Source organism: Monodelphis domestica, chromosome 6, assembly GCF_027887165.1.
Source record: "Monodelphis domestica isolate mMonDom1 chromosome 6, mMonDom1.pri, whole genome shotgun sequence".
Lineage (NCBI taxonomy): Eukaryota > Metazoa > Chordata > Mammalia > Didelphimorphia > Didelphidae > Monodelphis > Monodelphis domestica.
In genome coordinates, this window is record NC_077232.1 from 175,105,723 (window position 1) to 175,129,774 (window position 24,052).

Sequence of the window (24,052 nt, forward strand, 5' to 3'; positions counted from 1 at the left end):
TCACTACAGAACATTTGGAACAAATGTTCTCAGTGATGTGGTGATTGCTATTTTAATGGAATATGAATGAATGCCCCATATTGTGAGTGTGGCACAATAGATTGAACACTGAGTCTGGAGTCAGGAAGATGAGTTAAAAGCCAGCCTTGGGCACTTAATAGGCATGTGACCATAGTCAAGTCACATAACTCAGTTTGCCTCTGTTTCCACATCTGTAACATGAGCTGGAGAAGGAAATGACAAACTGCTCTTGTATTCCAAGAAAGCCAAAATTGGGATCACAAAGTCAGATACAACTGAATGACTGAATAACAGCAAAGAATGAATCTCATCTATATTCCTTATATGTGTTCTCACACACACACACACACACACACACACACGTTTTCTTTCTCGCCCTTCCCCAGAATATCCTCCTACCTGAAACTGGTTCACCTACCTGGTTTATAATCCTCGTTGGGGTGCTTTTTAGAGAACTGGGTCCAATGAGATTGACAAACATAAGATTAAATCTCTCTTGAGTAGTGAACCTTATTTCCAGTGCTATCATCATGGCCTGAAAGAAATACGGAATGTAGTGCTCTCAGAATCAGATGGTAGTAGGTCTGCAATGGGGAAAAATAGACATAGAGAGAGGACTGACAATGATCTTATTGGTAAAACTTTGATAGTGCTAGTAGTGCACAGCATTTATGCACTACTGTTAAGGGCCAGGTTGGAGCATTGGCAACAGAAAGACCTCCATACATGCATATTCTACTTGCATAGATATGAGAATATATTTACATATGTGTAAATACTCTTTTATGTAAGAGACTTTCACACTTCATGGTTTAGAACTGCAGAGGACCTTAGGGTCCAATGGCTCTAATTCTCTTAGTTTATAGATGAAGATGCTTGGGCACCAATACTCACAAAGACATGAAGGTATTTTGAAATAGCAGAAAGAAATGCTGGTTCTGGGATCAGAGAACCTAAGTTCAAATTCTACCTCTGACTTAACTTGTCGGACTTTGGGCAAATTATTTAACCTGTCTCTGAGAAACTGAGAAAACTCAGTTTCCTTGAGTATAAAATAAGCAGGGTAGGAGTGAAAGGGAGGAGCTGGGGTTGAAAGGATTAACCTAGGTGGACTCTAAAGTCCCTATAGTTTCTAGGTTTTTGATCTGAGGGGCCACTAAGTGGTACAGTGGATAGAATGCTGGGCCTGGAGTTAGGAACACTCATGTTTTTGAGTTCAAGTCTGACCTCAGACACTTACTAGGAGCATAACTCCTAATAGGAGCAAGTTACTTAGCCCAGTTTGACTTAGTTTCTTCATCTAAAAAATGAGCTGGCAAAATAAATGGCAACCACTCCAGAATCTTTGCCAAGAAAGCCCCAAATGGGGTCCTGAAGAGTTGGACATGGCTAAAAAAAATTAATAAAAATAATCTTAAGTTTCTAGGGGGCAAGATTTGAACTTCTTGTCTCTAAGTCCAATTCCAACTTCTTTATAATATGCAGTCTTTTAATGTTAAACACTTAAGCTTAATTCAGAAATTGTGAGGCATAATTTTGTATATTACTTTATTTCTCTTTCTTTTTTAATAACAATGAATTAGCTATGTTTTCCCTCTCAGGAAAAAAAAACAAAAACAAAAACTTGGATGTCGGTTTTCATGTGCAACCTACATACACACTCATGCACATACATATACAATATTCATTTTATGCATTTAGATTTGCTTCACTCTATCTTTCTCAAGGGACAGCATGAACTGAGAGATAGAATGTAAGACCTGGAGTTCAGAAGGCCTTTGTTCGTTACTTGTCTTTGACATGTATTAACTGTGTGACCATGGATGAGTCATGACTCCTCTGAAGCCCAAGTTTTCATATCTTTAAAATGGAGATAATAAGTGACAATGTATACAAGTTTCTGCTCAAAATGTAAAGCACCATATAAATGTCAGTTATCATTAGTATCATCTCAGAGTAATATATTTGACTTCTATCTCACCTTTTCCCGGAAAAATTGGGAGCATTCTACACAAAATATAAATACAGCATTAATGTCTATGTCCATAGTATCAGAATAGTGGACTTTACATGAATAAGGCAATGGCCTCATCTGTTAAGTGCTGATAAGGCTTTTTGTTGCGGTAGGAGTGCTGAGGGTACTAATGGGAAGTCTTCTTTCTGACAACAGATAAGAACAAAAGGGGTGACTCTGGGAATACCTCAAAATATAAATGTAAGACTAGTAAGCCCAGTGATTTTATTATTTGTTATTGTTAATATTGCTGTTAAAATTATTATTGTTGTTGTTAATAATAGCTCAGAGCCAAGACGATAGAGCAAGAGTGGGGCTCACCTAAGCATTCCTAAATTCTCCTCCAAACAACAATGTTGAGGCATTATCTTAACAAATTCTGAAGTGGCAGAATTAATAAAATGATGCATTAAAATAAATTTCAATCAAAAGATACAAAGGTCACCTAGAAAGGTCTAAGAGTAGAACAGAGTCCAGTGCAGTCTGAGTCCTAGAAAACCAGCAGTAGGACTTGGAAGCAACTGAACTGATAGAAGCAGCTTCTGGAGTTCTTGGCCAACAGAGAATAATGGAGTCAGAAAGCTGATCAGAAGATTAGGGGAGACCCCTTGCTGCCACTGGGAGCAGGACTCTGTTGCATTGCTCATGTGTAGTTCTGGGTTGAGAAGTTGTATTGGGCGGGGGAGGGTACTTGAACAAAGTTCTATAGTAGAGGAGAATGCTTGTAGTCTCTTACAGACCAGAGAACAGATCGTGAGAACAGTGACCACACATCTCCTCAGATCATATTATCTTGAAAATCTGAAAACTTGCACACTCAGAGAACTACCTCTGAAAACAGCAACACAAAGAACCTGAAGTTTCTTCCCATTCATCTGGGAGCAGAACCCAATTTGAACCTAAAGTTAAAATTCAAGGAATAGCCTGGAAAAATGAACATACAACAACAACAACAAAAAAGAACCTGACCATACTAAGGGGCCAGGGAAAATTAAAACACAAACTCAGAAGATAAGAATGTCAAAACTGGTATATGCAAAGAATCAAAGAAAAATATGGATTATTTTCAAGTCAAAAAAAAAAATAACAAGAAGAACTTAAAAAAGACTATGAAAATCCAATAAGAGAGGTAGAAGAAAAATTGGTAAAGAAATGAAAGTGATTCAAGAAAATAATGAAAAAAGAGCCAATAACTTGATAAAGGAGAAACAAGAAAATACTGAAGAGAACACCTTAAAAAATAGACCAAATGGGAAAAAATGTACAAAAATTCACTGATGAGAAGAACTTCTTAAAAAGTACAATTGGGAAAAGGAGGCACAAAAGGTCACTGAAGAAAATAATTTCTTAAAAAATTAGAATTGGGTAAGTGGTAGTTGATGATACCATGAGACATCAAAAAGCAATAAAACAAAATCAAAAGATTGAAAACAATGGAAGGAAATGGGAGATATAAGAATTACTGGACTAGGTGGAAAGCATGATTAAAGAAAGAGCCTAGACTTCATATTTATTTTTAAATATTTTAAAATATTAATTAACATATTAATATAATTTACCTACAAGTTTCCCAGTCCCTCCCCATATCAGAAAATGTATCATCCAGGAGAAGAATGTGCATACAAATTAAGTTTTCATGTTTTCACCTTTCAGTTCATTTTTTTGAGGTAATATTGACAATTTATTATTCTAGTATTAATTCTATTTGTGTGAATCTACTTATTTCACTGTTAATCATCCTGGGTAGTTTTTTCAAAAAATTTAAAAAATCAAATCATTATTTCTTATGGTTCAGTGATATTCTATCATAATCATACAGCACAATTTGTTTAACTATTCTCCAATTGATGGGAATCTCTTCAATTTCTAATTCTTTGCCAGATATTATATTTCAAGAAAAACTACTCTGATATCCTAGAACCAAAGGGCAAAATAGAAATTAGAAGAATATATCAATCCCCACCTGGAAGAGTTCCCAAAATGAAAACTAATAGGAATATTATAGCCAAATTCCAGAGCTACCTGATCAAAGATAAAATATTTCAAGGAAGCAGAAAGAACTAGTTCAAATACTGAACTACAGTCAAGGTACAAAGACAGGAGCTTCTACATTAAAGGACTTGAAATATGATAATCCAGATGGCAAAGAAGTTAGGATTACAACTAAGAATCACCTACCCAGCAACAGTGAGTATAATACTTCAAGGGGCAAATTGAACATTTAGTGAAATTGAGAATTTTCAAACATTCCTGATGAAAAGACCAGAACTGAAAAGAACATTTGATTTTCAAATACAATACTCAAGAGAAATATAAATGGTAAAAGAAAAAGATAAATCATAAGGCATTCAGTAAGGTCAAACTTTTACATTTCTACATGGGAAGATGATATTTGCAATGCGTAAACTTCATCATTAGTAGTTAGAAAGAGTACCTAAACAGAAGGTATGGCTGAGTTGACTACGAAGGGATGATTTAAAAAACAATTAAAGGCTTGGAAAGATGAATGCACTGGGAGAAGATGGAAGGCAGAGGAAGAATGGGGTAAATTATCTCAGTTGAAAGAAGTACAAAAGAGCTTCTATGATGTAGGGCAAAATGAGTTGTGGTGGGCAGTGCTTAAATCTTACACTCATTGGAATTTCCTTAAAGAAGGAACAACACACAAACTTATTTGGGTGTGAAAATCTATCTTACCGTATAGGAAAATATGAGGGGAGGGTAATAGGAGAAGCAAGGAATCTAGTAGAAGGGAGGACACTTTGGGATAGATGGAGTCAGAATCAAAACACTTTTAAGGAGGGACATGGTGAAAGGAAACAGAGAGAAGGACCAACAGGTGTGAAAGTAGAATGGAGGGAAATACACAATCGGTAATCATAACTGTGAATATCAATGAGATAAAGTCACTCACAAAATGGAAGCAGAGAGCAAAATAGATTTTTTGATTTAGAAACAAAAGGTGATAAACATAAACAAATTAGGGGAGTATTGAATAGTTTATCTGTCAGATCTATGGATAAGGGAAGAATTTGTGACCAAGCAAGAGATAGAGAAAATTATAGGATATAAAATGAATAATTTTGAGCACATTAATTTAAAAAACTTTTGCACAAACAAAACCAAAAAGGCCAGCATTAGAAGCAGAGCAGAAAATTGGGGGGAAAATTTTAAAGTTTGATCAAGGACTCATTTCTCAAATATATAGAAAACTGAATTGAATTTATGAGAATACAGGTCATTATCAAATTGATAAATGATCAAAGGATATGAACAGAGATTTTTCAGATGAAAAAATAAAAAAAACTATCCATAGCCATATAAAAATACTATAAATCACTATTGATTTATAGAAATGCAAATTAAAACAACTCTGAAGTACTTCATATCTATCAGATTGATTAATATGACTGAAAAAGAAAAGGAGAGGCAGATAGAAAGTGCACCAGGCCTGAAATCTTCTGGCCTTGTTTCCGACCTTAGATAATTCCTTACTGAATGACCTTGGAGATGTCACTTAATCTCAGTTTCCTAGTCCTTGCTACTCTTCTGCCTTTCAGTTGGTACTGATACCAAACATAAAGGTTTAAAAAAAAAAAAAGAAAACAACAAATCTTGGCAGGAGTATTGGAAAATTGGGATACTAATACAGTAGAGTTCTGAACTGATCCAACCATTCTGTTTAAAAACATTTTTAAAAATCCTTATTTTTCATCTCAAAATCAATACTGTGAATTTCTTCCAAGGCAGAAGAACGGTAAGGGCTGGGCAATGGGGGTTAAGTGACTTACCCAGGGTCACACAGCTGGGAAGTGTCTGAGCCCAGATTTGAAATCAGGACCTCCCATCTCCAGGCCTGACTCTCAATCCACTAAGCCATATAGCTTTCCCCTTGTTCCAACCATTATGAAGAACAATTTAGAATTATGGCCAAAAGGCTATAAAAAACTGTGCTTACCTTTTTACCCAGCAATATTACTACTAGGTCTGCATCCCAAATATTTTTCGAGAAGGAAAAGGACCTGTATGTATAAAAAGTATTTATAGCAGCTCTTTTTGTGGTGGCAAAGAATTAGAAATTGAAGGGATACCCATCAATTCGGGAATGACTGAAGAAGTTGTGGTATATGATTATGATAAAATACTACAGTGCCATAAGAAATGATGAGCAGGGCACTTTCCGAAAAAACATGGAAACATGTGAACTGATACAAAGTGAAGCAAACAACACCAGAACATTGTATATAGTAACAGCAATATTGCACAATGATCTACTCTGAATGGCTTAACTACTTTTAGCAATACAATGATCTAATTCTGAAGGACTGAAAATGAAAAATGCTATTTATAGAAAGAACTGAAGGAGTCTCAATGCAGACTGAAACATACTTTTTTAAACTTTCTTTTTCTTGGGTTTTTTGTTGTTGTTGTTGGGGGAATTTGTATTTTCTTTTGCAACATGACTAGTAGGGAAATATATTTTGCATGAATGTACATGTACAACTTGTATCAAATTGCTTGCTGTTCTGGGGAGTAAGAATTTGAAACTCAAAACTTCATAGAACACTGTAAAATTATTTTTACATATAAATGGAAAAATGCTAAATTAAAAAATAATAGTTAAGTTTTCTATAGCACTTTAAAGTTTGCAAAGCAATTTTCATATTATTTGATTCATTTTATATCAGTTGATTCTCACCATAGTCTTGTGAGGTGGGGTCTATTTTTATCCTCATTTTACAAATGTGGAAACTGAACCTGGGTAATGTTAAGTGACTTATCTATAGTTATAAAATAAGTATCTGGGGCAGGATTTGAACTCAGTTCTTTGTTTTTCTAATTCAAACATTGTATCAACTTATTCCATCTGGTTGTTACACCCCATTTCAAAAATTCATGCAAGATTTCTGAAATCATCTTATTCATGACAAATTGTCATGAATAGGCAGTTTTCAGAAGAAGAAATACAAGCTAATTGGAGTCACATATAAAAATGCTTTAAATCACTAAGAGAGAAATGTAAATTAAAACAACTCTAAGGTACCCCTGAATCTCCATTAGATTATCTAAGTTGGGAAAAAAGGAAAATGACAAATACTTTAGGGCAGCGATTCTCAACCTCTCAATTTGTAGCAATGAGAAGACATACTGCATATCAGGTATTTATATTCCGAATCATAACTGTAGCAAAATGACAGTTTTGAAGTAGCCACCAAAATAACTTTTTGGTTTGGAGTCACTGCAACATGAGGAACTGTATTGCGGGGTCACGGCATTAGAAAGGTTGAGAACCACTGCTTTAGGGGCTATTGGAAAAGAGGAGGTGTGAGTTAGTCTGAGCATTTGGGAAAAAACTTGGAACAAATATTAATTACAAAAATAGCATTTATATAGCATCTATTATGTGTCAGGCTTTATGCTAAATATTTTTAAAATATTGTTTCATTTAATCTTCACAAAATCCATGAGGTAGGTGCTATTATTACCCCCACCTTAGGGATGAAGAAACTGAAGCAAAAAAAAAAATTTAGTAAGTTGTGATGTGGCAGCTAGGTGGTGTAGTGCTAGACCTGGATCAGGAAGACTCATCTACCTGCATTCAAATCTAGCCTCAGACTCTTAGTAGATATGTGATCCTGGGCAAATCATTTAGCCCTATTTGCTTCAATTTCCTCATCTGTCAAATGAACTAGAGAATGAAACTGTATCTTTGGCAAGAAAAAATCAAAAAGGGTCCAACATAACTTATAATGTCTAAAAAACAACAAGGGCCACAGATCTAGTAACTAAGTCCAGATTTGAACTCAAGTCTTCCTTACTCCAGGTCTAGCAATTTATCTAGTGAAACACCTAATTAGCTATGCTCCTAAAGCAAGTAAACCGTGCATACCCTTTGACTCTACAATACTTCTACTAGGTTTATACTTTGAGGAGATTAAAGAAAATAAAAAGAATCTATTTGTGGAAAAATATTTATAGTGACACTTTTTGTGGTGTCAAAGAAGTGGAACTCAAGGGAGGGAGTGGCTGAACAAATTACCACATATGAATACTTCAGAATATTATTGCATTAGAGAAATAACAAGCAGGATAGTTTCAGAAAAACTTCAGAAGATTTATATTAACTGATTCAGAGTGAAGTGTGCAGAACCAGGAGAACATTGTACAAAGTAAGAGCACTATTATAGTGGTTATAAAAGGTGAAAAATGTAACTATTCTCATCAAACCAGTGATGAAAACAATTCCAAAGGGCCCATGATGAAAAATGCTATCCACCTCCAGAGAGAGACTTGATGAAATCTGATTGCAATTGAAGCATGCTTTTTAAACTTAAAAAAATGTCTTTTCATAAAATGATTAATATGGAAATATACTTTGCATGACTTCATGTATTTAATGTCCTATTGTGTACTTTCTCAATGAGTAATTCTCAATGAGGGGAGGGAATAGAAGGAAGAAGAGATTTTGTAACTCAAAAATTTTAAAATATATATTAAAATAAACAAATATATTTTTTAAAAAAGAAATGACTAAAGGAATGATTTCAGAGAAACCTGGGAAAACTGTTTTGAGCAGATGCTAAGTAAAATGAGAAGAATAATTTGTACTATAATAATACCCTAAAAGAAAGCAAGTTTAAAGGACTTAGAAACTCTGATCTACAAAATGACTCACCACAGTTTTAGAAAACTCATCATGTAACATGCTCTCCACTCCAGATATGAAGGTGACGAATTCAGATAGCAGACTGAAGCCTAATGGCTAATGCAGTAATTTATTTTGATTATTCATATTTGTAATTGGTTTTGTTTTTCTTGCATTCTCAATAGGTGGGGGAAGGGGAGGAAAAGGGAGGAGGGAAAGAATTTGGAGATGAAATTTTAAAAAGTTTATAAAAGAAAAGAGTAAAGGTAAGTTACCAATAGAAATATTTAAGTAAGGAGAATGAAAGAAGGGTAGAAAAAATATTTGTTCAATATCTACTGTATGCTGTATTTATTAAATGCTTCAAAAATGTTGCCTGCTTTGATCCTCAAAACAACCAGGGAAATAGGTGTTATTATTTTTTCATATTACAGATGGGAAAAACTAAGGTGAATATAGGTCAAATGACTTGCCCAGGGTCATACAGCCAGCTTGTCAGTGGCTTTGTTTGAACACTGATCTTCCTAACCCTAGGTCCATCAAGCTACCCACTTCCCCATCCTAGCATTGCATTCATAGCACAGTAGAGTTCAGATACTGGAGTTGGGAAAATACATTTTTGATATGTGACCCCAGGGAAGTCACCTATCCTCTTTAAACTTAGGTTTCTTTATCTGTAAAATGAAATGATAGTGGTTGGACTTAATGATCTCAAGAGCCCTGAGCAATTCTAAATCAATGATTCTTTGAACCTATGATATTAAAGAAATATTTATTAAATGTCTATGATATGCCAATCTCTTTGCTAGGTACTGAGGTGACAAAGACAAAATCAAAAAGCCAATCCTGACCTTCAAGGACTTTACTTTCTACTGGGGCTACTAGGCAAGCCCTCAGAGAAGCATGTACAGTACCTCTTTCTATGAATTAACCAGCATTATAGACTCTATCTGGAAAGGATCTTAAAAATCATCTTGCTCAGCCCTCCCATTTTACAGATGAGGAAATGGATTATGAAATGTGAAATTATTTGGCTAAGTTTATATACGCATTCACTAGCAGAGGTGAAATTCAAACCCAGATTTTTTTACCATTGAATTCAGTGCTTGGTCCACATATAAGACACATGTGTAGGATTGGCATGAAGTAGGCAATTAGTATCTACTTGTTAACGCCACCTTCAGTATTTATAAAAAATTGAGATTTTGGACTGTGAGTACACAAAGAACACAACACTTCCACAAATATGTAAAAGTAGGGTAATATTCCCACAGGACATACCTAAGTTATTTTGACTGTCAAATGAACTAATATTATCAATAAAGCTCTGCAAATGTCAAGCTCTAAAGAAATATCAGCTATCTCTTCAAAAAATTCAATCTGACACGATAGGCTTTGAAACTATAAGTCAGTTAAGTTATGTGAAATATCAAGAGTGATATAGAACTGTTCGGATCTTTGGAAGGATAACTTAAGAAAGCAGTAATAATTTTAGAATAGTGAAGGGGGAAGGGAGCCTGGAGTTCAGATCGTTACCATAGTTTCAGAAAGACAACTGTACAAAATAGCAGAGGCATGAGCCAGCCAACCAATTTGTATATTTTAATAGGGCTTTTATTTGCCCACAAGCTCATTATGAGTCAACAATTAGATTTGGCAACCAAATATGCTAATGTGATCTTAAGCTGTGCTAGCAGCCCAGAGGGAGGTGGCTAATAGTTCTACTGTATTCTGAAATACTCAGACCACATCTGGAGCATGTGCCTATTTGGGGGCATTGCATTTTAGGAGAGACATTACCAAACTGGTATATGTCGAGGGTGGGGTGTCTTGAATGATTAGTAGATCAAAGGTGGTGCTTTATAAAGATTGGTTGAATCAAGCCATCAATGACTCAACAAGCACTCCGTGCTGAAGGGAATATGGAAGATGCTGAGTGTGGAGAAGAGCAGATTTGGGTGAGGCAGGGCAGAGACACAATAGCTGACTTTGAATATGTAAAATCCTACCCAGAAGGATGAGGATTTAAGACTTGTTCTGCTTGACACCAGTTACAGGTGACAGGTTTGACTTCAATATTAAGAATCTTCAAGTAATTAGAAGATTCTAAAATAAAATGGATTGCTTTATGACCTAACATGACAGGACTGCTTCCTCAATCTATACTTGCTTTCATAGCTGGGTTGGGTTCCAAAGGATAGCTTCTACTCCCACTCTTTTCTTGAGAGAATTCTCTCTGTCTCTCTCCATCTCTCTCGGTCTCTGTCTGTCTGTCTGACTCTCTCTCCCTCTCCCTCCTCTATCCCTCTCTCTCTCTCTCTCTCTCCCTCCTCTGTCTCTCTCTCTGCCTCTCTGTCTCTGTCTCTCTGTGTGTGTCTCTGTCTCTCTCTGTCTCTGTCTCTCTCTCCCTTTTCCCTTCCCCCTTACCTCTCTCTCTCTCCTTCTCTGTCTCTGTCTATTTGTCTGTCTTCCTTCTTCCTCCAACTCTTCTTCTAGTAATACCTCTGAGGGAATGAGTTTCTAGAACTATCACTCAGAAGCCCCTATTAGAGTGCTTACTATTGATAGCCTACAAAATATTTTTTATGAAAGATATTTATTAAGATGTTATGTCAAGAAGAGTTGGCACAAAATATTCCCTCCCCTTTCAAATCAGGAACATACTCTCACCTTGCATACAAGTTTCCTGGGGGATTAGGTGGTCATATTTGAAGTTCACTGATATGGAAGCTCACACCTACTCAACACACATGGCACAGTGGTACGTCCCATCTTCTAGTCCTAAAAGTATTTTTCTTCCCTTTTGATGTCCTTAGGAAGTTTGATGCTAAACTTGGTGGCAGTGATAGATGAATCACTCCTCTAGGCTAGTTTCCTGAAGGGCATGTTATCTTTGCTATTTGGGTCAGTTTGTTGCTGAGTTGTACCATTTAGCCAGTGCCCTAAAATCTGCATTGTGCTGCCTGGACACATTTACCTGAGAATATTTATTTATCAATGACTAGGGAAAAAGTACAAAGTCAGATGCTGCCATGTGGTCACATCATCCAGATGGGAAAGAGAAAGACATCCTTCTCTTTCTCTACACTCAGGTTTTTGTTCTGGGATTTCTCACCTTCCAGACAGGAAGTGAGACCTCTAATGAAAGTGAAATTAAGACAATTATTAAGAGCTACTTTGTCCTATTATAAGGCAATAAATATGACAATCTAGATGAAATGGGTGAATATTTACAAAAATATGAAATGTGAGATTAACAAAGGAGAAAATATAATACTTAAATAATCCCATCTAAGAAAAAGAAATCCAACAAGCCATTAAGGTACTCCCCAAGAAAAAATCCCCAGGGCCAGATGGATTCACAAGTGAATTCTATCAAACATTCAAAGAACAACTAATCCCAATATTATACAAACTAATTGACAAAAGAAGCAAAGGAGTCTTACCAAATTCTTTTTGTGACACAAATATGGTACTAATTCCTAAGCCAGAAATACCAAAAACAGAAAGAAAACTACATGCCAATCTCCTTAATGAACATAGATGCAAAAATCTTAAATAAAACACTAGCAAAGAGACTAAAGCAAGTCATCACAAGGATTATTCACAACCAGGTGCCATTTATACCAGGAATGCAAGGATGGTTCAATATTAGGAAAACCATCCACATAATTGACCAAATAACCAAACCAACAGAAATCACAGGATCATCTCAGATGCAGAAAAAGCCTTTGACAAAATATAACACCCTATTGAAAATACTAGAAAGAATAGGAATAGAAGGGCCTTTCCTCAAAATAATAAATAGTATTTATTTAAAGCCATCAGCAAATATCATCTGCAATGGGAATAAGTTAGAAACCTTCCCAGACAGAAGGTGAGAGATCAGAGTCAGAGCTGCAACTTCTTTTCTCAAAAAAGCTTCCTTTCTTCCACTTGGGCAACCAGGTGGCACAGTAGAGGAGAGAGCACTGAACTTGGAGCCAAGAAGACCTTAATTTAAATACTGCCTCAGACACTAATTGCTCGAAATCACTTAACTTCTTAGTCTCAGTTTCCTTATTTTTAAAATGAAGGAGTTGAACTTGCTGGCCTCTAAGGTCCTTTCCAATAAGAAATCAATGATGCTATGTTTACCCTCACTGTTCAAGATTGGATATGTTGGCTTCCTACTGGACCAGTTTTTCCAATAATGTGGTCAAAGGAGGTTAGAGAAAGAAAGAAGTGAGACAGAGAGAGAAAGAGACATAGTGTCAAATAATGTTTTTGTGTGTGTGTGTGTGTGTGTGAGAGAGAGAGAGAGAGAGAGAGAGAGAGAGAGAGAGAGAGAGAGAGAGAGAGAGAGAGAGAGAGAGAGAGAGAGAGAGAGAGAAAGGGAGAGAGATACAGAGAGAGAAAGAGAGAAATGGGGGGGAGGATACTTACAATTGAGGGTAGACAGGAAATGCTTCATGTAAAAGTTGTACTTAAACTGAGTTTAAACACAGGAGATACATGGGAAACAGCTTGTTCAAAGTCATGGTGATGGGAAATAAATGATCCATCCTTAGGAACAGAAAAAAAGGCTAGTTTGGTTACTGTAGAGTCTAAGAAGAGGAGGATTATAGAATAATATATACTTTATATAGCTCTGAGAAATAAGTTTGGGCCAGGTGGTAAAGGGCTTTAAAAACCAAACAGAGGAGTTTATTCTTACTCCTAGAGGTATTAGGGGACCACTGGAGTTTATTTAGCAGGGTAGTGCCATGATCAGAAGGGAAAACATTTTGGAAACTGTGTGGGGAATGGATTAGAGTAGAGAGCAAAGTAGTAATAGTAGAATAGAAGCAAAGAGTGGAAGTACCTGAAGTAGGGAGGACAATTAGCAAGCCATTGTAATCATCCAGGCAAGAAGTAATGAGAATCGAGAGTGGTGACTATAAGATTGAAGAGAAAGGGACATCTAGGAAAGATGTAGTGAAGAAACAAGAAGATCCAATTGCATACATGGGGGAAGGTAGAAGGAGGTGTCAAGAATAACCTTAAAGTTGTTGACTTGGGTGACTAGAAGAATGGTGATTCCCTTCTTTAGAAACACTGATATTTAGAAAAAGGAAAGTCTATGGGGCAGTGGGAAGGGAAGAAGATGAGTTCTGTTTTGACTAAGAGTTACCTTTCTGTAGAACTGTTCAAAGCAAAAAATATGAAGATCATGGTCATCACTAACCTGTTCAGTGTTCCCTATGATTCAGTGATTGCTGAATCTTAGGGCTATTTATACCTGTAAAATATTTCTCATGAGAATCAAAGAAATTCCACTGCTGAGCTACTAGAGCAGAGCCCACACTTGTCGTGCCTGTCGATCCACTTTGCTCTTCAATTCAGCTGCTGTATTTCTCTGTGTTGTGTTTCTCCTTTCAAACCAACATGTGCAAAGTACTCGGGGTGGAAAATTATTTGTTGCTCAGGAGATCAACATCCAGCTTAAGCATGGAATTTTATTCCATATTTTGATTATTCTGTCTTCACACAATTCTATTCTGGTGTTTTGTTTGCTTTGCCCAGATGGTAAATGCGCCATTAAGTTTATCCAGCCTGAATTAATTATCTTTTTATAGTAAAAGAAAATCCTCTCCTTTTGACAAGTAAGATGTTTGTGTCGTATTTATGAATAAATAAAGGCAGCTGTTATACACAGCTTTATTAATAGCACTGCCTCTAAACAACTCATCTGGAAAGAAATATACTCTCTTCAATGTAATGCAGGCTCTTGGTGAGCCAGAGTTTATTAAACAGTGAACACGGCAATCCTATTATCCAAATTGCTGGAAAAGAAGGACAATAATATATTCTCTGAGAAGCAAACCCTCTGGTTCGAGTCTTTAACATCAGGTACTCTTCACTTAAACAAAGCTTGTCTTTGGTTTGTTGCCATTGGGGTTTCAAGGTCTAGCTTCAGGTAAGACACAGGAGACTAGAAAGCTATTCCTCCTGGCATCAGGAGTTAGCTAGCAGGCAAGGAAAATTGAAATGTGAGTGTCATCTGAACAATAATAGGACTGCTACTAACATTCCCTCTTGTCTTAGTAGGTTGGTTTTGTTTTTGTGTTTTTATGGTGTTTTGTTTTGTTTTGTTTTTTGGTTTGGTGAAGGGAACCATGTTGGAATGGGCCTGGGGCAGCCTGGCCAGAGAGGAATCTTCCTCTACAAAGAAGAAGAAAAAGCCTCAGATCCTTTAGCCCCAAAATGCACACAATAAAATGGAATTTTAGCCTCTCAACTCAGTCCCATAATAAGCATATCAGGAACTCTTGGAATGCTTCCAGCTGCAGGCCTGCCACTGAGGCTGATCTCAGAAACCATAAAAGTTGACCACCAGTATGACCACTTTCAGTGATCACCTCAACTCTGTTGTTTTATGTTCATTCAATTATCAATGATCATATAGAAGAGCAAAATTTCAGAACATAAAGTGTTTATCATTTTCTTGATTTTTAGTTGTTCTTAATATAGATCATATAGAAAGACTTTTAGAATAATAACAGCTCTTTAGAGTTTACAGAACACTTTTCTTTGATTCTCACTACATTACGAGATAGATGCTCTTTTTGTTCCATTTTTATAGATGAGGAAAATGAGGTTGAGAGATTTATTGATATATCCAAGATGACACAGTCAATATGTAAAGCAGGATTCAAACTTAGCCTTCTTGGCAATTTGGAATTATGCTCAAAGGGCTTTAAAAGAAACATACCCTTTGGTCCAGCAGTACCACTACTAGGTTTATACCCTAAGACATAATAATGAAAAATGTTTGTACAAAACTATTCATAGCCAGCCTCTTTTTGGTGGCAAAAAAATGGAAAATGAGGTGTCCATAGATTGGGGGATGGATAAGCAAAATTGTAGTATATGATGGTGATGGAATACTACTGTGCTGTAAGGAATGATGAACTGGAGGAATTTCATGTGAACCGGAATGACCTCCAGGAACTGATGCAGAGTGAAAGGAGCAGAATGAAGAGAATGTTATATACAGAAAGTAAAACACTGTGGAACAATCCAATGTAATGGACTTTGCTAATAAAAAGACAACCCCAAGGGACTTCTGAGAAAGAATGCTTTCCACATCGAGAGAAAGAACTGTGGGAGTAGAAACACAGAAGAAAAACAAATGATTTTTTATTTGTTTGTATGGGTAAATGTTTTGGGCTTTGGTTTTGAAAGATTGCTCTATTACAAAAATGAATTATATGGAAATAGGTATAAGGGATAACATTTGTATAACCCAGTGCTTATTGAATCCAAGAGGAAAGAGTTGAGGGGAAGAAAGTGAATCATTTAAACATGGAAAAATATTTTTTTAAAAAAGAAAAAAGTGTTTTTGAAACAGACTTCTTGTCTCCAACTTCATTATTTTATCTGCTACATTTACATATGCCAGCTTGGTGTTGTGCATGTAACTTGGAGGCTTGAAGTCAGGAATTCTTGGGTTCAAATTCAGCCTCCAAAAGGGCAAGGTGTCTAATCTGTCCATGTTTCAGGCACCTAAGACATCTCATAGGTCATGGATTGGTTTTAATCTTCATCAAATAAAACAAAATGTTTCAGTGCTTCTCCTTAAGAATGAGCATCCTTGATGCGTTGAAAATACAACACCAGAGAAAACAGCTCTTCTGTTATTATTGGGAAGCAAGACTTAAAGATATGCTCACCAAGGTGTATATTTCTGACATGGGGATTGTTATCCATAGGCTCTAAATGAAAGGATTTTTTCATAGAGGGTGGGGCCCTCCAAATGTTCCTTTATAGGAGTGATACTGGGTTAATTTATCATGCTCCAGAATGTTAATGAAGCTACTCAATGAGCTTCATGCTTTCTCAAAAGAAATAAACTTAACAATCCATATAGAAACAGCTAATGGGATAAGAAAAGGCTAATTATCCAGACTATGACCTTCCCTCCAGTCAGTCCAATGAGATAATATGTATGTCTTGGGCAGATACAGCAGATGGACAATGATTTGGGGTGACAACAAAGTTCAAAGAGAAAAAAGAAAGGTCTAGATTTCCTGTTCAAACCTGCCCACTACTTTCAAAGATGCTAAGATGACAAATGTTAAAAATTGTTATTACATATGATTGGGGAAAATGTTATAGTAGAAGAAAGATACCAAGATAATGTCAAGCATAGAATCCCATTTTTTCAACACAGATCTTTCCTTAGCAGTTGCATGTATCTTCCAGCCACAGAACTACCATATCTCTGAAGAATCAACGTTGCAGATAACCCAAAAAGAAATGGAATAACACAGCAGGCATAAGTAAATGGTGGCATATATCTAATGCTGTGTGACCAAGGGAGTGCGGTAGAATATATCATTGAGGAAATATATAATTGGAAAAGAAGAGTGGGCTGGTCTTGTAGTAAATGTGCTGTGCTGGTAGAAAGAACTAGAATAAGACCTCCAATGTGTTGGAAAGTTCACAAAAGACTATGGAAAGAGTCACAGAGGATGAGAAGGCCTGGAAAATCTACTCTCCACAACTTTCCTGAACTCTTTGTTGGCTATGCATTACTTATCTATGTATTTATTATATTCCTCCAGTAAAATACAAGCTGCTTGAGGACAGAAGCTGTTGTCTTTGAATCCCCGGTACTTTGCATTTGGTAGTCACATGATAAGGAAAACCAGTGCCTATCTGTTCATCTAGACTCTGTCTGGTTGCCAGAGTTGTAACTAGGACAAGGTGTCTGCTACTGCGGTCAGGACATTGAATTTATATGGTGCTTCAGGCATGTCTGCTCCACCAGTGGAAGAAACAAGAAAATCTGGCACCTAGTTAGCAAGAAAAATTAAAACAAGAAGCTTCCAGATGGCTTCTTGTTCCTCTAGGCAGCTCTGCAGAGGGTAAGGGGAAAAAATGCCATTCCATCATACAAAATCTCCTGCCTTAGGAATAAGGACACCATCATCTTGGGCCAAATCTCTCTGATTTCCTGCCTCCTGATTGTAGATGAGAAACACTTCCATCAAGTAGCAGACTCTTCCTTTGTAGGGAAGAGGAGAAACCCCACTCCATCAAAACTTCAGCCTGTCTCCTATGTTAGGGGAAGGAAAGCAACACATTTTCCCCTGATCTGAACCCACTACCGCTCTAAGAGGCCTCCACTTTCTAGCCAAGCTCTTTGGACAATGAAAATCTAAACTAATTCCTCAATGATAAATAAACTTCTATACACTAACCATCCCAGTGATTCAGTATTTAAGCTATATCCCACACTCTTGTGACCATTCCCCTCAGCCTACTCTCACCATCCCCATTGTCTCAATCTAAAATTATCACCCAATCCACTGTGCTCTAAGGAATACACTTGCCACATACATGACAAACGCTGTTATCCTAAATCTCTCTCTTTCCCATATTCTGGTCCTAATTGAAACATGGCCCCATCCTTAGGACATGGCCTCCTTGGCCAAGTTCTCCAGAACTGCTGCACTTTTACTCCTTCTCCTGACCTCTTGATCATGGTGGGGGGAGTTGGAATATTCCTTCCTCCCCATTGCCACTTCCACATTTTCCTTCTACCATCACTCAGCAATATTTTCTAATTTGTTGTTCACTCAGTTGTACCTAGGTACTCTGTGATCCAGTGTCTCTGGCCCCCTTGCTGTTCCTGAGTTGAGAATGGGAATATTCTTTAGCTTCTATGGAACCCCAGATAAAATCCCAACTTCTATGACAAGCCTCTTCTGACCTCTAATCTCACATCTCTGACTATCTCGCAAACTGGATGCTGAATAGACATTTTTTTAAAGCCCTTACTTTCTGACTTAGTGACAAATCTAAGAAAGAAGGGCAAGGCTTAGGCAACTGGGGTTAAGTGACTTGACCAGAGTCACACCTCTGAGGCTAGATTTAAACCCATGTCCTTAGACTTCCAGCCTGAGCATGCTATCAGCTGTGCCAATTAGATGCCCCATTCAGTAGACATTTTAAATTCAACATGTCCAAAATGGAATTTATTATCTTTCTCCCTAAACACTTTCCCTCACACTCCTTCTTTCTCTACTGCTATTAAAGGCAACACCATCCTCCCTTTCCCTCAGGCTTGCAATCTAAGAGCCATTCTAAACTATTCACCTTCTCTCCCCCTTCCTCCTCCAATATTCCATCTTTCTCCTCTAATACCACATCACCCTTGTGTAAGCCCTCATATATTCATGCTTCTACTATTGCAATAGCCAGCTAGAGGGTCTGCTTGCTTCAAGTGTCTCCCCACTCTGATGCATCCTTCATACTGCCACTAAAGTGACTTTCCTAAATGTGCAAGTCTATTATGTTACCTCGTATTCAATAAACTCCAGGGGTTCCATGTTATTTCTATTATCAACTATAACATTCTCTGTTTGGGGTTCAAAACTCAATATAATCTAACTCCTCATTTCTAGTCTTCTTTTACCATACTCCTTACCATGTACTTTCAATCCAGTAACACTGACCTCCTGGCTCTTCCCCAAACACGACACTCCATCTTTCGGTTCCAGGCATTTTTGCCTAGTTTTCTCTTGTGCCTAGAATGCCCTGCTTCTTCATCTCCATCTACTGGTTTCCTTTAAGTCCCATCTTTTACAGGGAGCCTTTCTCAATCCATCTTAATTTGGTACCTTTTCTCTTTTAATCGTTTTCAATTTATCCTCTATATAGTTTGCTCTCATTTGTTTCCGTCTTGTCTCCTTTGTAAAACTGGGAGTGTCTTTGAGGGCAGGGACTACTATCTTGTGCCTTTTTGTGAATCCCTAGTGCTTAGCACAGTGCCTGGCACACTGATCTCCTTTAATTCTAGTGCTTTTCCTCTGTTGATTCTTTGTTATTCATCTTATATATAACTTATTTATACATAGTTTGTATGTTGTCTCTTATTAAATTGTGAATCCCATAAAATGGGGTTCAGTCTATTATGGCACTACTGTCTTTTGCCTTTCTCTATATCCCCAGCTTTTAGCACAATACCATGTATATAGAAAGTGCTTAATAAATGTTTAGTGACTGATTGACCTAATTAATGTTTGTTATTTTGGCTTAAATTTCACCGATAGAGTGAATCCCTACAGAGAAGATTACTGATATCTTAAGATATCAATATTAATAATGTGACATGATAGACTTCTCCATTGTATATTTCTCATGTGAATTTACTATTTTTTGAGAAATATACATGTCCTTACCATAATAGTTCACATTTTAGATGACACATTTTTCTTTATCACATTCTTCTTTCTCACCAACTTTTCCTGCATTCTTTTGGATTTTTTTCATTTTCTCCAGTTTTTATTAAGATTTTTTTTACTTTCTTCCAAGATTATCTCTTGTATCCAAAGAACTCCTCATCTTATTAAAAAAAAAAAGAATAGAGACTCGAAGAGCAATTCTTTAAGGCCTTTTCCATTCTCTAGGAAGGAAAGTTAGATTGTATTATTTTGCATATTTATGACAAATGACTTAGGCAAGGACATAAGCATAGTATACATGTTGAGATCAGCATCCCCACAAACAAATCATGTATAGTGTTGCCTCAACTTATGTAGTTTCACAATAAAATTACTAGTTCATTTAAACTCGACTCCATAGTATTATTTTGAGAATCCACTGTGAATGTGTTTAGCTCATTTTATTTTGGGATGTATATATGCATAATATATATATAAACATACACACATATATTTATATATAATCCATCTATCTGTCTGTCTGTCTATCTGTATCTATCATAGGTGGGACATGCCTATACTTCCTCGCCTTTAACTTTTTGGGGCTTCCTTGCAAAGATCCACAAAACAATTGCCTGCATGCTGAATCCCTTCGTCACTGGGTTCCCGCTTGGCCAGGTGGGAACTCTTTGAACCCCAGTCTTTAAACCAAGTTGGTCACTTCTTTCTTTGTGGCTGCTCTCTGATTCTGTAACAGCACCCCCAAATGCTAGCAATTGGCACTACATTGAAACAAACCCATTGATCAACTATGAGAGACACTTATTTTCAGTATTTCATAATTCCTTGCTCACACCTTTTTTTTGCTTCTTTTGTTACACCTGTTCAAAGCTGAGATGTACATTCTTCACCATAGAAATGGAATCTAAGCAGCTGGACCTCAGCAACGGATGGCTCTTTATATTCCTGGGATTCCTGTGATAAGCAATAGGACTGCAGCTTTCTCAAATCAGAACCCAATTTATTGGTATTAGTGATCTAACCTAACACTGCCTATCCCTTCTGGAGATTTAATGTGGAGTAATGACTGTCTGCTCATGGAGTAAGGGCTCTCTTATAGGTCTTGGTACCCTGAGAGACTCTAGTCTTGCACTCTCCAGAGGGTGAACCAAATGTTTCCTTTTTTGTGTTTTTCCTCTATGTCTTGAGGCCCAAAAGTGTGTGAATGGAGACAGAGCTGGCCTCAAATCCTAGATTTGTCTGGATTCAAGTCCTGCCTCTCTTGTGTACTGGCTAGGTGACCCTGGGCAAGTGGCCTAAAAAGGTTAAGATGCAGGGATAGTGCTAACATTAGTAGACACAGTTTCTTCCCCTGGGAATTCCCAAGGCCAATTGAATGATGCATTTAAATCTGATCCATGGTCTCGGGGACTGGAATCAGGGGAGAATATAAGGTCCTCAGGGTCAGTTCTGATTAGTACTTTTCATGCCTGCCAAGTGGCTGAAACAAGCAAGCATCTTCTAAATGCATGGTGATCGAGGTGGATCTCATCTTCTGGGTTCTGGGGAGAGTATGGAGCCCTTGACTGGAACTCTGTGTAATGGCGTGAAGTTGACTTAATCAGACTGTATTTCTGGGATGGCAGCAATCCCCAGAACTACTCCAAAGAGGTTTTTTTTTTTTTTCTGAGTCTATGCTTTTGAGGCTTATAATCTCACATAGTGAATGTCAATTAGAGAAGAAATTACCACCAGACCTTTTTTTATTCATAAAGATATACAATCCATATATGTTTATATAGTTGTTATATATTTATATGTATACTATAAACAAATATTATATATAGCGCTTATATATATATATATCAATCCTTATTTTATGTGTTCAGAAAGTCTTATTTATTTATTTATTTATTTTTTTAAACCCTTACCTTCCGTCTTGGAGTCAATACTGTGTATTGGCTCTGAGGCAGAAGAGTGGTAAGGGCTAGGCAATGGGGGTCAAGTGACTTACCCAGGGTCACACAGCTGGGAAGTGTCTGAGGCCAGATTTGAACCTAGGACCTGCAGTCCCTAGGCCTGGTTCTCAATCCACTGAGCTACCCAGCTGCCCCCTCAGAAAGTCTTTAATGACTGTAGACCATCATTTTTATCTCCTTTAGATGAAATGATCATAAAATCACTGATAGAGAACTGAAAGAAGCATTAGAGGTTGTCTAAACTAATGCCCTAATATCAATTCTAAGAAAGAAGAGCAGTAAGTCCTAGACAAATGAGATTAAGTGACTTCCCTAGAGTCACACAGCTAGGAAGTATCTGTACCCAGGACCTCCCATCTCCAGGCCTGGCTCTCTATCCACTGTGCTACCTAGCTGCCCCTCCATAAATATGTATGAGGAATTGAGACCCCAAGGTTTGAAGTGACTTGCCCAATGTCATTCAGCATCAGAGTGAGGATTTGAACTCACTTTGTCTTCAAAATCTAAAATTATATCTGTTTAACATGTAGTAAATGGGATCCATTCCAGGTGCAGCATGGAGGTCAAAAGAGTTTAACAAATGGTTTTCAATGAGATTAATCAATGAAGAAACATTTATTAAACACCTATCAGCAACCAGGTACACACTAAAGCCATGGGGGACAGAAGAACAAAGAATGAAATATTTCTATGCCAAATGAACTTACATTCAAATGTATTCAAATTATATATAAAATGTATACAGCCCCAATAAATATATATATATATATACATATATATATATATATGTGTGTGTGTATATATATATATATATATATATATATATATATATATATATATATATATATATACAAAGTAGGGCATTTAGGAAGAACAATGGATAGAATTCTGGGTCTGTAGTCAGGAAGACACTTCTCAGCCTCAACCACTTACTAGCTGTACAACTGTGAGCAAGTTATTTAACTCTGTTTTGCCTCAGTTTCCTCATTTGTAAAATGAACGGGAGAAGGAAATGGCAAACCACTCTAGTATCTTCACCAAGAAAACCCCAAGTGAGATCACAAAGAGTTAGACATATCTGATAATGACTAAACAACATCATCCACAAGTATACAAAGTAGAATTAAATATGCAGGGGTTAGGACTCATACTGTAATAATAATAATAATAGCTAATAGTTACATAGTGATTTAAGGTTTGCAATGTACTTTACACATATTAATTCATTTTATTCTTGCAACAATCAGATGAGGTAAATGCTATTATTATCTCCATTTTATAGATGATGAAATGAGGCATAGAGAGAATCAGTAATTTGCCCAAGCTCACCCAGCAAGTAAGTGTCTGGGATTATTTTTGGACTCATGTATGTCTGACCCTGAGCTCTGGGCTCTATTTACCAGGCTGCTTAGTTGTCCACATAACATAACAGTTGAAGAGATCAGAAAAGGCTTCATACAGAAGATTGTGCCTATGATTTTGCTGTTGCCTCTTCTTTTTGCTCTTTCATTTCATCCATTCTCTAGTATCTGACTTAGTTCTCCCCACTCATTAGACCATTGAGGTCAAGCGCCATTTTGCCACTGGGGAGCTGTCAAAACTGATAGATACTATCACCTAGAGATGAAACAAAGTTTACCTTCTAAAAAAATCCCCATTATTGACTAAGGGGCACCTGGTTGCTAGGCAGAAGGTAATAAATAGAGACAGTGGCAAAGGTTAGCAACATATTTTATTATTTTCTCTACTTTTGAGATTACTCCTATAGTGAGACCAAGGCAAAACAGCTGGGGAGAATTGAGGGATATATTTGTTGAATATTAGACTCAAGGTTGTCAAATAAATTCTTGTTTAATTCTTCTTACGATCTGATTCTGTTTGTATCTGGGAGCATTTTGAATAGGATTCCACTCCAAATCACTGAAATATAAAGACTAGCCCTGTGATTTACATTGTGTTATGGAGTGATTTCTATCTCCTTAAGGTCGTGATGGCAAACCTATGACACGCATGTCAGCACTGACACATGTAGACATTTTCGATGACATATGGCCACATGTGGACTCAACACACCTTGGAGCTATGTCCATGCCCCGGCCTGGCCCAGAGGGAGAGCTGCTTCATGGACTGGCCACTGGGGCATTGGGGGGAGAAGAGGGCGAGCAGCAGGCAGTGTGCACCCGGTGGCTGGGGCCCATGG